We start from the raw sequence: 7,228 nt of genomic DNA, 5'->3' as shown, positions 1-7,228 counted from the left end.
ATGGGTACAAGGCAGGGTTTACCCTGGATGGCTGTACATACTAGGACTTATTTTCCAAGAAACCAATTAACCTTATTAATAAAAAAACACATAAACTCAGGGAGAACATGCAAACTCCACACAGATAGCACTCCAGATCCTGAATTTACTCCAGGGACCCAGCTCATGCAGCAATACTGGACTACTGTGCCACCCTTCTACCGTAGAAATAATCCAAGCAGTTTAATTTCTGTAATTTATTAATTCCAATGTAACATGTCCTAGATGCAGAACAATGTTTCATTTCAAGTTAAATACTTAAAAACTGTGAGATTGTCAAATTTTTATGTAATTATCAAAAATCCAATTTTATTGAATTATCATTTTTCATTTTACGATTAATGTTGACAATTATTCCCCTTTCACGCAAATTATAAGAAATCAGTTAATATGTGATATTGCTCTTGTTACAGTATTTTTTAAAGTAGAGAAAATGCCTTGTATCCTAATCTTATTGCAAGTTGTATCTTAATATTTGAGTGGTATTACTATTATGTGCCCTTAGTATTACACAGCCTCATACAAAATCAATACGCTGTGTGGTGGAAATTTTAGTTTTGACATTGCTATGTTTCTCAAGACAAGAGGTCACTGGTAAAAATCTATTTTAAGATTAATAATCTTCTGAAGACAAGGACACCACCATGAAACAAAATAATGCTTCCAGCAGTTACAAATGTGTGTGTGTTCCTTAACACCAGAATGCTCTTCAGCTAAATATGAAAGACTCCCATCTTTACTATTATCTGACTAACTAATGCAGTATTTATTTGGATTCCTAATTGTATGTTAATCTCCTGTTTCACAGTCAAATGTATGAAAGAAAATAGCACGAAATAGCTGTGACCAACACATAACAGATACTGTTTAAAAGAAATTAAGGGAAAGGAGAATTATAGCTCTGTCATATTGAAATATAGTATATAGATGAAAGCAGGATTATTTTAAAGAGACTTTAAAGTTCATACTTTGTTCCTCAATGGTGGGGATCTTGAAATACTATGATTACATAATCAAACATTTTCAATAACATTTCTTCACACAGCGTTTTTGATGAACTCATTGGAAACAAATGTACAAATATTTACAAACAAAAATATTTTTGGAGAACATACAGTGCACACAACTTTGTTAAATAAAATGCCAAACTTGTTAAAGTTTAATTATTTTCTTTACTTTCTACAAATGTTCTACAAACTCCCAGCTTTTAAGTTTAATTCATAAAAAAGTAATACAGTAACCAACTCCAGAAAATAACACTGTCTTCATATCTGCTTCTACATGAACATGAATTGTATCATGTGCTGATTGTCTCTGTGGCAAATTGTGTTCATTGCAAAGAGAGGAGACTTAATTGCAAGTGTAATATTACTGTGATTATGCGTGTAATTCACTTCTTGTACGCCTTGTTTTCCTGGACTACAATTAATGTACTTGTGATCATACAGAAAAAAATGTAACCTGAATATGCATAGTTAAATTAAAGGTAACAAATACTACTTATAATCCTATCACATTTTCAAGAATGTCTTCCTATATAACATAGAGTAATACTTGTAGTTAAAATACAGTGTGTTGTAATGTTTGAAGAAACGCACTGAGAATAAAAAAGTAATTATTTTGCCAGGCAGTTATCAATACAGTACTGATGATTACTGGGAAAAGCCCATGTCAGTAGATGATGACTTTTGCATATTAAAGCACATGCCAGCTCGACAGTTTATTAAGGGCAAGGCCTTGTTCTAGCACTGTTAGATGAAGACATTTGTACTGATTACGCTGTGTGGACAGGGCAGGCAGAAATGTTGCATGGGAGTTCTGTATGTTATCAAATCATACAAACTCTTCCTGTCAATATAACGCAGCTGCTGAGGGAGGACTTGCAGCTGGTGCCTACTCCATCAGCCAGGGCCTCCAGCCCCCACAGTGAGCTAATCAGCACACATTCATGTACAAGGTAATTACAGGCTAAAAACACTCTTCTACTTTCCTTCGCATTTGGTGAAACAAGAAGGCACCATTTGTCAATGAAAAGACTATTATAAAGTGACTTCACCTGTATGTTTGAGTTTCTTACTAAGTTCACGCAAAACTTTAAGCAGCACATGTTTAAGTGGAATATAAACCAAATTAATTTGCACGGTACTTTACCTGAGTGTTTTGTTTTCATTGACATTAATGAATATCTATCCCTCTATTTTTCTCACCAATTTACTTCTTCATCCAATTCAGGATCGGGGCTGAGGCGAGAACGCAACTATTCAAAGTAATTAGGGAATATTTAAAGTCATTTGTGCATATAAACATTATTTGTTGGTAATTTGGCTATTTTTTATTTTCCTCTGTATTTTCATTGTATTTTTAAACCCACTGATTATGTTATATACAAGAAACAGTTATCAAATAAAAGTTCAATTGCTTTACTTGCAACAAAAAGGGGGTAATTTGTGAATAGTTTAGTTTATTAATTTGACAGATGCTTTATCCAAAGCGAATTACAATCACATCTGGTCAAGATGTAGAAAACGGTACACCAAGGATTAATATTCTTGAGCAAATGTAACAAAGGTAGAGTTGGTAGTGAGGGGAAAAGGTTTTCTGGATGGGGCTGGGAGGTGAATTTCCAATCTCACACACTGGGTGAAATCTGAGTATTTGGGCTGGCAAGTGCGCTTCATCCTACCTACCTGCTCATAAGTACAAAGCACTAATGAAACCAGGTCTTCTTATTTCACTGCCAATAAGCAGGCAAGAGGTTCTTTGTCTTGCCACATAATGCACTGGGGTTTGAAGCCTGGCTTGGTCATGTGATTGTCTACTTTACCTCTCAGAAATAGTGTCATGCGGTCCACTTTAAATCCTCTCCACCTTCTAGACATCTGCCAGCAAGATATAGAAGATATATATAGATAGAAGGGACAATTAAATGAGGGCTTATTTGTAAATGACAACATTCGCAAGCATTTTAAAAACATACAAGTGTTGTGTTTAATCTTAGGAAGTTGCACAGTCCTAAGGAGTTCTGTTTGATAGGCAGGAAGTAGTAATAGAAGTGTGTAGACAGGAAATGAGGGTTAAGTCACGGGCCTCTGTGGTCAGCTCTACCCTGAAGAGAAGAGTGTTCAGTTTCTTCTGGAAGATGGCAAATGAGTTTGCACTTCCGACCGTGGCAGGTAAGTCATTCTGCCACAGAGGGGCAGCATAGAGAACAGTCAGGTCTGGGACTTGCAGCCCCTCGGTAATGGAGCTGCTAACTGCCAGCTGGCCTGGTTAACTAGATCACAGTGCCCTGCTGGGAACACAGGGCCTGATGGTGGTCTGGAGGTATGCTGGCACAGTCCCCTGAAAGTCCTGTGGGTTCGCACCAAGGTTTGATTCTGCTGTGGGCTGTGACTGGAAGCCGATGTGCAGAGATAAGGAGGTGAAAATGTGCTTGAATTCAGAAGGTAGACAAAGGAGATGAGTAAGTTGATCTGATCTTGAAGATATTGTGCAGGAAGGATCTGCAAGGGAGAGAGTTAGAGTATAGATGAAAGGTAGTATGTGAACATGAAGCTGTGTCAATGACAGCACCAAAGTTCTCGGCACTCTTAGTGGAGTTTACTTTTGCTGTGACCAGGGTTATTGAGAGATTGTGCTAGTGATAAATGAAATTGCAATGTAAAGGTAGTAAACATCCTTGGAATATTGCACTTGATCCATCTACATTCTGTTACGGAGTGTATGACTAATTAATGGCTAATAAAACGAGTTAATGAGGATGTTTTCTTGGTTCTGTAGATTACGTCAGCTGATCATTCTTTGAAAAAAATCAGTCTCAAGCTGAATGCATTGATTTTTACAACAGTTTTCATAATGAGGATGGAGTTGGCATGGTTTCTATGGAAACATCTTTTCCACTATGGATTCAGCTAAACCTTTTTGTCATTTGCTCAAAGCTCCTTGACATGCACTGCCAGACTTACAGGAAAACATGTGAAGTATGTATATCACTGAGACTGCAGATATGCTAGTGCATAAACTGTATACATTCTTGTAATTTAATCATGCATAGTTCTCCATCTTTCCAATGCCCAGTAGCTTTATATCTGTTCATATCTCCTGGATTTGATCACTTCAGATGATCAGACTGGATGGTAATTCTGCTTTATCACAGGAGGAGAAGGATAAAGGATCTGGTCATCCCAGAATAGCTGCCCCTCCTCCGTGGGCACAACGACATCTTTCAAAGATGTAATGTCTTTAAAAAAAAAACCCAATTTAGTTGTCACAGTGGTTAATCTCATTGTTTTTAGATTTTTTAAATAAAGAATAGTTTCAGCTATTAAATATGTTGCACTGTTGCTACTTTAGTTATTTTGTCTAATAATGTTGTGTAATAAGTTCGTGCAATGTGTTTATGATTAAATACTTTACTGAATTTTATATATTCTGAATAGCTAGAATAAGTCTAAAAAAGCAGAATCTGGAGGTCAAATTTTTCTTAAAGAACTGTAGGACCTCTGGCTAGATAAAAGGTTGCTTTGTATTTTCACATCCTAGGTACTGTGAGCATAGGAGTATTTTACCTCCTTATCATTTTCATTACCACAGAAAATTGCTTGCAGGGTCCTTTGAGTTGCAGTATTGTTTATTGTTTTCTGTCTGTTTCAGTGTGCTTTAAATTACTCCACCATTAATTTCCTTTTTCATAAGCAGGCAGAAGCATTCGGTTTCTAATAAGTTGAAACAGACAGCAGGAAATGGAGGTCCCAGTGCTTAGCTAGGGTGTATCTCTGTGTGTTACCAGCAATCTATGTCATGCAATGACAGAATGAGGCCAGAGGAAGTGAAGATACAGGGAAGCCGTAACTTGCAGCATATATACAATCATTTGAGTGGAATAAAGGAAACGTGCGATTCACCAGGCATCTGGCAGGTCAGTTAGATCAGTAGGTTTCCACTATGAAAATATTTTCCATTAAAAAGATATCGCACAAACAATTCTGGCTGTAAATTACCTTTAACACACAGATCAGTTTGATGAAAGGTAAAAATGTAATTTTGCTTTGCATCTTCCATGTAAATGTATTGTTTGTAGTCTGAGAATCTGAGAAATGGACAATTTGTACCTTGGTTACAGTACAATTTCTGTACTGAAGGTCATCTTTCTATGCTCCTGTAAAGTGGCCTTAACATTAACCATAAAGTAAAAAAAATATTTTTATTTGAGTAGTTTTTTGTTTGTGCCAACTAAGGTCAATCATTAAACACACCACTACCTTGAGAACATTTAATATTTCTAAAAAACAATGCTGCACTATGGTGAGCAGGGACACTATGCAGTAGGAGGTTCTGTCCTACAGATAATATGTGAAACTAATGTGCTGTACTGACTACTTTGTTATTAAGGATTACATGACCCTGCTCATAACCGCAAGGAGGTTATTTTCTGGTTAAATTCCTCTCAGGGCTTGTAGAATCTGGCCTATCTAAAGCTCCCCTTTAATTCAATTGGTGAAGAAGTTCCTCATTTCTCTATGGTCTGTAGTGTAGCTGCTGCCTGTCTGCCAGGTACTGTAGTTGCTGCACTTCTTTGGGATGAAAAATGCTGTAGAAAATGTTTCGCGTTATTATTCAATCCTGTTACACGGCAGATGATTTTATTGTTCTTTTAAGCGCGTTCTCTTGGATTTATTAGAATGCTCACAAAGTGGATCTGCAAAACTTTGTGCTGTTCAGTATTTGAGTAACACATACTGTTGTGTTGTGCATTAGACTTTGAACAAAGAAACATCTGTCATGCACCATTGGGACAGCATGTGGGAAAATAACACCTGCAGTGCTACTGGAATAATGCACATTTTGAGCAAGCATTTCTATAACACTTATGGAACCTGCTAAAAAAATAATAAATGTACATGTACATTGTATAAAGTCTTTCCACCCACACTCTACAATAATGCATTTTAAAAATTCTTTAAAAAGACCTACACGAAAAATCAATGAATACTTTATGTTTCCTTAATGCAGGGAGAACAGTACTTTAGATATTCCAGATAGTGTCACCTAATTAACCTTGAAGCCTTCTAAGAAATTGAAAACTAAATTAATTACCTGTATCTATCTGACACATGCCTTAGGTTCACAAGGGACATCAATGAGGTTTTGCCTTCTTTTCACCTTTAGGTACAGTATACCATATCATAACGACCTTGGATCTGCTTTGCTTTCTTACATTTTTTCCTATATGTGGTGCATTAAATGGAATGCTGTCAGCTTCTGTCAAAACAATACAATTCAGTTGCTTCATTCTAAGTAATGGCAAATTACCACTTCAAAAAATGTGTTCTTCATTTCACCTGCACACTGTGCCAGAGACAAATTCTCACTTTGCAGTGTAGAGCAGTGATCATACATATTGTATCTCACCAGACTTTTGTTCTGGTATTACTGTATATTACAAATCTTCAGTTACTTTAATATGGAAAGTTCTGTGGCTGGGTAACATTGGTTGCATACTGGAAATCAAATTAAGTTGGTAGTGATTCTGGAGATATTACCTCAGATTTAAATGTTATTTGAATGTACATTACCCTTGTGTGGAGGAGGCAGAACAAAAATATCTTGAATTATAGCTTTTAATTGTCCTTTATGGTTTTTCCACTGAATAACTATATACTAAATATGTATTATGTCCTGAGTAACCACCTCCGGCCTTGGAGAACGGTAACTATGTTTTATGGTTTTTGTTCCACCCAATGTCTTTATTACCCAAATTCAGCTCATTATTTGCTTAATTCCCCTGCTCTCAAGCAGCATGCAGTTTAAACAGACCTGAGACCTGTATTATCTGAGACCCCTGAGGACTGGTACTCTACCACCTTCACTTGTACTGAGTGAAATATACAGTTATTAAGTGAAAAGGAGAACTGGGCTTTATCTCAACATAAGTTAGTTTAGTGCTGAGTACATTAGAGACATACTTCGCGGTGAAGATAGAGCATTTACAGGCTCATAATAACCAATAACATTCTTTTGAATAGGAATGTTTTGCTTAGGTAGAAAATAAATAAACAGTAGAATATATCATATTTATCTCAGGGGAAAAGGAATCTTCATGGCTGTCAAATCCTTTGATGCTAACCATAGAGTTTAGAACAGATAAGGTGCACTGCCTGTCTGCAATCAGCCCTGAGGTTAGCTGTGA

Source organism: Lepisosteus oculatus, chromosome 4 (assembly GCF_040954835.1).
Source record: "Lepisosteus oculatus isolate fLepOcu1 chromosome 4, fLepOcu1.hap2, whole genome shotgun sequence".
In the NCBI taxonomy this organism is placed as follows: Eukaryota; Metazoa; Chordata; class Actinopteri; order Semionotiformes; family Lepisosteidae; genus Lepisosteus; species Lepisosteus oculatus.
Note: the sequence above shows the minus strand (reverse complement) of the source record.